Genomic DNA, 6577 nt, shown 5'->3' on the forward strand with positions numbered 1-6577 from the left:
TCGAATGACGCGTTCAAGGCTCTACCACTGAGCTACCATGACAGCTATCTCCCGGCCACTTTATTGGGCTTATATCTGAATTAAACGTGGGAGTGTCAGTCAGCGCCACCAGTAGCCTTGGCGCCGAGTGTAGCACACTCTTTAGAGCCTATTTGGCGTCACGTAGCACGTGAACTTATTACGAGTTGTCAGCTGACTTATAGTCCCTCGTATACAACCTAAAGGCGCAGAATATGCCAGTACGAGACCTTCGTTAATGAATTAAGGAAAGAAGTGTATGCTTAAGGGCTCGTTTTTTCTGTGGTTTAAACAATATAACGAGATCTAACAGACAATAATGCCAAGGAAAGTATAGGGCAAGACATTAGACCGAATTGTAGTGTAAGTATGAAGAAAAGTGGGTGAAAAAATAACTTGCCGTGAGCAGGATCCGAACCTGCGACCTTCGAATGACGCGTTCAATGCTCTTCCACTGAGCTACCACGACAGCTATCCCCCGGCCGCTTTATTGGGTTCATATGTGAATTAAACGTGGGAGTGTCAGTCAGCGCCGCCAGTAGCCATGGCGGCGAGTGTAGCATACTCTTTTCAGCCTAATGTCTTCACGTAGCACGTGAACTTATTACGAGTTGTCAGCTGACCAATAGTCCCTCGTATACAACCTAAAGGCGCTAAGTGTGCCAGTACGAGACCTTCGTTAATGAATTAAGGAAAGAAGTGTATACTTATGGGCTCGTTTTTTCTGTGTTTTAAACATTAAAACGAGATCTAACTGACAATAATGCCAAGGAAAGTATAGGGGAAGACATTAGACCGAATCGTAATTTAAATATGAAGAAAAGTGGGTGAAAAGATAACTTGCCGTGGGCAGGATCCGAACCTGCGACCTTCGTATGACGTGTTCGATGCTCTACGACTGAGCTACCACGACAGCTATCCCCCGGCCACTTTATTGGGTTTATATGTGAATCAAACCTGGGAGTGTCAGTCAGCGCCACCAGTAGCCTTGGCGGCGAGTGTAGCACACTCTTTTCAGCCTATATGGCTTCACGTAGCACGTGAACTTATTACGAGTTGTCAGCTGACCAATAGTCTCTCGTATACAACCTAAAGGCGCTAAGTCTGCCAGTACGAGACCTTCGTTAATGAATTAAGGAAAGAAGTGTATACTTATGGGCTCGTTTTTTCTGTGTTTTAAACATTAAAACGAGATCTAACTGACAATAATGCCAAGGAAAGTATAGGGGAAGACATTAGACCGAATCGTAATTTAAATATGAAGAAAAGTGGGTGAAAAGATAACTTCCCGTGAGCAGGATCCGAACCTGCGACCTTCGAATGACGCGTTCAATGCTCTACCACTGAGCTACCACGACAGCCCTCACCCAGCCACTTTATTGGGTTTATATGTGAATTAAACGTGGGAGTTTCAGTCAGCACCACCAGTAGCCATGGTGGCGAGTGTAGCACACTCTTTTGAGCCTATTTGGCGTCACGTAGCACGTAAACTTTTTACGAGTTGTCAGCTGACTAATAGTCCTTCGTATACAACCTAAAGGCGCTAAGTCTGCCAGTACGAAACCCACGTTAATGAATTAAGGAAAGAAGTGTATACTTAAGGGCTCGTTTTTTCTGTGTTTTACACAATAATCATGAGATCCAATAGACAATAATGCCAAGGAAATTATAGGGGAAAACAATATACCAAATGGTAATGTAAATATGAAGAAAAGTGGGTGAAAAGATAACTTGCCGTGGGCAGGATCCAAACCTGCGACCTTCGAATGACACGTTCGATGCTCTACCACTGAGCTACCACGACAGCTATCCCCCGGCCACTTTATTGGGTTTATAAGTAAATTAAACGTGGGAGTGTCAGTCAGCGCCACCAGTAGCCATCGCGGCGAGTGTAGCACACTCTTTTGAGCCTATATGGCGTCACGTAGCACGTGAACTTCTTACGAGTTGTCAGCTGACCAATAGTCCCTCGTATACAACCTAAAGGCGCGAAGTCTGCCAGTGCAAAACCCACGTTAATGAATTAAGGAAAGAAGTGTGTACTAAAGGGCTCGTTTTTTCTTTGTTTTACAAAATATTAATGAGATCCAACAGACAATAATGCCAAGGAAATTATTGGGGAAGACATTATACCGAATGGTAATGTAAATATGAAGAAAAGTGGCTGAAAAGATAACTTGCCGTGGGCAGGATCCGAACCTGCGACCTTCGAATGACGCGTTCAAGGCTCTACCACTGAGCTACCATGACAGCTATCTCCCGGCCACTTTATTGGGTTTATATCTGAATTAAACGTGGGAGTGTCAGTCAGCGCCACCAGTAGCCTTGGCGCCGAGTGTAGCACACTCTTTAGAGCCTATTTGGCGTCACGTAGCACGTGAACTTATTACGAGTTGTCAGCTGACTTATAGTCCCTCGTATACAACCTAAAGGCGCAGAATATGCCAGTACGAGACCTTCGTTAATGAATTAAGGAAAGAAGTGTATGCTTAAGGGCTCGTTTTTTCTGTGGTTTAAACAATATAACGAGATCTAACAGACAATAATGCCAAGGAAAGTATAGGGCAAGACATTAGACCGAATTGTAGTGTAAGTATGAAGAAAAGTGGGTGAAAAAATAACTTGCCGTGAGCAGGATCCGAACCTGCGACCTTCGAATGACGCGTTCAATCCTCTTCCACTGAGCTACCACGACAGCTATCCCCCGGCCGCTTTATTGGGTTCATATGTGAATTAAACGTGGGAGTGTCAGTCAGCGCCGCCAGTAGCCATGGCGGCGAGTGTAGCATACTCTTTTCAGCCTAATGTCTTCACGTAGCACGTGAACTTATTACGAGTTGTCAGCTGACCAATAGTCCCTCGTATACAACCTAAAGGCGCTAAGTGTGCCAGTACGAGACCTTCGTTAATGAATTAAGGAAAGAAGTGTATACTTATGGGCTCGTTTTTTCTGTGTTTTAAACATTAAAACGAGATCTAACTGACAATAATGCCAAGGAAAGTATAGGGGAAGACATTAGACCGAATCGTAATTTAAATATGAAGAAAAGTGGGTGAAAAGATAACTTGCCGTGGGCAGGATCCGAACCTGCGACCTTCGTATGACGTGTTCGATGCTCTACGACTGAGCTACCACGACAGCTATCCCCCGGCCACTTTATTGGGTTTATATGTGAATCAAACCTGGGAGTGTCAGTCAGCGCCACCAGTAGCCTTGGCGGCGAGTGTAGCACACTCTTTTCAGCCTATATGGCTTCACGTAGCACGTGAACTTATTACGAGTTGTCAGCTGACCAATAGTCTCTCGTATACAACCTAAAGGCGCTAAGTCTGCCAGTACGAGACCTTCGTTAATGAATTAAGGAAAGAAGTGTATACTTATGGGCTCGTTTTTTCTGTGTTTTAAACATTAAAACGAGATCTAACTGACAATAATGCCAAGGAAAGTATAGGGGAAGACATTAGACCGAATCGTAATTTAAATATGAAGAAAAGTGGGTGAAAAGATAACTTCCCGTGAGCAGGATCCGAACCTGCGACCTTCGAATGACGCGTTCAATGCTCTACCACTGAGCTACCACGACAGCCCTCACCCAGCCACTTTATTGGGTTTATATGTGAATTAAACGTGGGAGTTTCAGTCAGCACCACCAGTAGCCATGGTGGCGAGTGTAGCACACTCTTTTGAGCCTATTTGGCGTCACGTAGCACGTAAACTTTTTACGAGTTGTCAGCTGACTAATAGTCCTTCGTATACAACCTAAAGGCGCTAAGTCTGCCAGTACGAAACCCACGTTAATGAATTAAGGAAAGAAGTGTATACTTAAGGGCTCGTTTTTTCTGTGTTTTACACAATAATAATGAGATCCAATAGACAATAATGCCAAGGAAATTATAGGGGAAAACAATATACCAAATGGTAATGTAAATATGAAGAAAAGTGGGTGAAAAGATAACTTGCCGTGGGCAGGATCCAAACCTGCGACCTTCGAATGACACGTTCGATGCTCTACCACTGAGCTACCACGACAGCTATCCCCCGGCCACTTTATTGGGTTTATAAGTAAATTAAACGTGGGAGTGTCAGTCAGCGCCACCAGTAGCCATCGCGGCGAGTGTAGCACACTCTTTTGAGCCTATATGGCGTCACGTAGCACGTGAACTTCTTACGAGTTGTCAGCTGACCAATAGTCCCTCGTATACAACCTAAAGGCGCGAAGTCTGCCAGTGCAAAACCCACGTTAATGAATTAAGGAAAGAAGTGTGTACTAAAGGGCTCGTTTTTTCTGTGTTTTACAAAATATTAATGAGATCCAACAGACAATAATGCCAAGGAAATTATTGGGGAAGACATTATACCGAATGGTAATGTAAATATGAAGAAAAGTGGCTGAAAAGATAACTTGCCGTGGGCAGGATCCGAACCTGCGACTTTCGAATGACGCGTTCAATGCTCTGCCACTGCGCTACCACGACAGCCCTCACCCAGCCACTTTATTGGGTTTTATATGTGAATTAAACGTGGGAGTTTCAGTCAGCGCCACCAGTAGCCGTGGTGGCGAGTGTAGCACACTTTTTTGAGCCTATTTGGCGTCACGTAGCACGTGAACTTATTACGAGTTGTCAGCTGACCAATAGTCCCTCGTATACAACCTAAAGGCGCTAAGTCTGCCAGTACGAAACCCACGTTAATGAAATAAGGAAAGAAGTGTATACTTAAGGGCTCGTTTTTTCTGTGTTTTACACAATAATATTGAGATCCAACAGACAATAATGCCAAGGACAGTATAGGGTAAGATATTAGACCGAGTGTTAATGTAAATATGAAGAAAAGTGGGTGAAAAGATAACTTGCCGTGGGCAGGATCTGAACCTGCGACCTTCGAAGGACGCGTTCGATGCTCTACCACTGAGCTACCACGACAGCTATCCCCCGGCCACTTTATTGGGTTTATATCTGAATTAAACGTGGGAGTGTCAGTCAGCGCCACCTGTAGCCATGGCGGCGAGTGTAGCACACTCTTTTGAGCCTATTTGGCGTCACGTAGCACGTGAACTTATTACGAGTTGTCAGCTGACCAATAGTCCCTCGTATACAACCTAAAGGCGCTAAGTCTGCCAGTACGAGACCTTCGTTAATGAATTAAGGAAAGAAGTGTATACTTAAGGGCTCGTTTTTTCTGTGTTTTACACAATAATAATGAGATCCAACAGACAATAATGCCAAGGAAAGTATAGGGGAAGATATTAGACCGAATGTTAATGTAAATATGAAGAAAAGTGGGTGAAAAGATAACTTGCCGTGGGCAGGATCTGAACCTGCGACCTTCGATTGACGCGTTCGATGCTCTACCACTGAGCTACCACGACAGCTATCCCCCGGCCACTTTATTGGGTTTATATGTGAATTAAACGTGAGAGTGTCAGTCAGCGCCACCAGTAGCCATGGCGGCGAGTGTAGCACACTCTTTTGAGCCTATATGGCGTCACGTAGCACGTGAACTTATTACGAGTTGTCAGCTGACCAATAGTCCCTCGTATACAACCTAAAGGCGCTAAGTCTGCCAGTACGAGACCTTCGTTAATGAATTAAGGAAAAAGTTTATACTTATGGGCTCGTTTTTTCTGTGTTTTAAACAATACAACGAGATCTAACAGAAAATAATGCCAAGGAAAGAATAGGGGAAGACATTAGACCGAATCGTATTGTAAGTATGAAGAAAAGTGGGTGAAAAGATAACTTGCCGTGAGCAGGATCCGAACCTGCGACCTTCGAATGACGCGTTCAATGCTCTACCACTGAGCTACCACGAGAGCCCTCACCCAGCCAATTTATTGGGTTTATAAGTGAATTAAACGTGGGAGTTTCAGTCAGCGCCACCAGTAGCCATGGTGGCGAGTGTAGAGCACTCTTTTGAGCCTATTTGGCGTCACGTAGCACGTGAACTTATTACGAGTTGTCAGCTGACCAATAGTCCCTCGTATACAACCTAAAGGCGCGAAGTCTGCCAGTACGAGACCCTCGTTAACGAATTAAGAAATAAAGTTTATACTTATGGGCTCGTTTTTTCTGTGTTTTAAACAATATAACGAGATCTAACAGACAATAATGCCAAGGAAAGTATAGGGGAAGACATTAGACCGAATTGTAATGTAAATATGAAGAAAAGTGGGTGAAAAGATAACTTGCCGTGAGCAGGATCCGAACCTGCGACCTTTGAATGACGCGTTCAATGCTCTACCACTGAGCTACCACGACAGCCCTCACCCAGCCAATTTATCGGGTTTATATGTGAATTAAAAGTGGGAGTTTCAGTCAGTGCCACCAGTAGCCATGGTGGCGAGTGTAGAGCACTCTTTTGAGCCTATTTGGCGTCACGTAGCACGTGAACTTATTACGAGTTGTCAGCTGACCAATAGTCCCTCGTATACAACCTAAAGGCGCTAAGTCTGCCAGTACGAAACCTACGTTAATGAATTAAGGAAAGAAGTGTATACTAAAGGGCTCGTTTTTTTTGTGTTTACACAATATTAATGAGATCCAACAGACAATAATGCCA

At 44.2% G+C, this 6577-nt stretch overlaps 2 non-coding genes across 2 annotated transcripts; both read right to left on the reverse strand.

The window, feature by feature from the left end:
- Window positions 1–1750: 1750 nt before the first annotated feature.
- On the reverse strand, window positions 1751–1822 carry TRNAT-UGU (transfer RNA threonine (anticodon UGU)). Its single transcript has one exon. It is a non-coding gene; the product is annotated as a tRNA-Thr (tRNA).
- A 2154-nt stretch (window positions 1823–3976) lies between these two features.
- On the reverse strand, window positions 3977–4048 carry TRNAT-UGU (transfer RNA threonine (anticodon UGU)). Its single transcript has one exon. It is a non-coding gene; the product is annotated as a tRNA-Thr (tRNA).
- Between the last annotated feature and the right edge of the window lie 2529 nt (window positions 4049–6577).

The sequence above is a fragment of the Rhipicephalus microplus genome, chromosome 5 (assembly GCF_043290135.1).
Source record: "Rhipicephalus microplus isolate Deutch F79 chromosome 5, USDA_Rmic, whole genome shotgun sequence".
NCBI classification, from domain to species: Eukaryota; Metazoa; Arthropoda; class Arachnida; order Ixodida; family Ixodidae; genus Rhipicephalus; species Rhipicephalus microplus.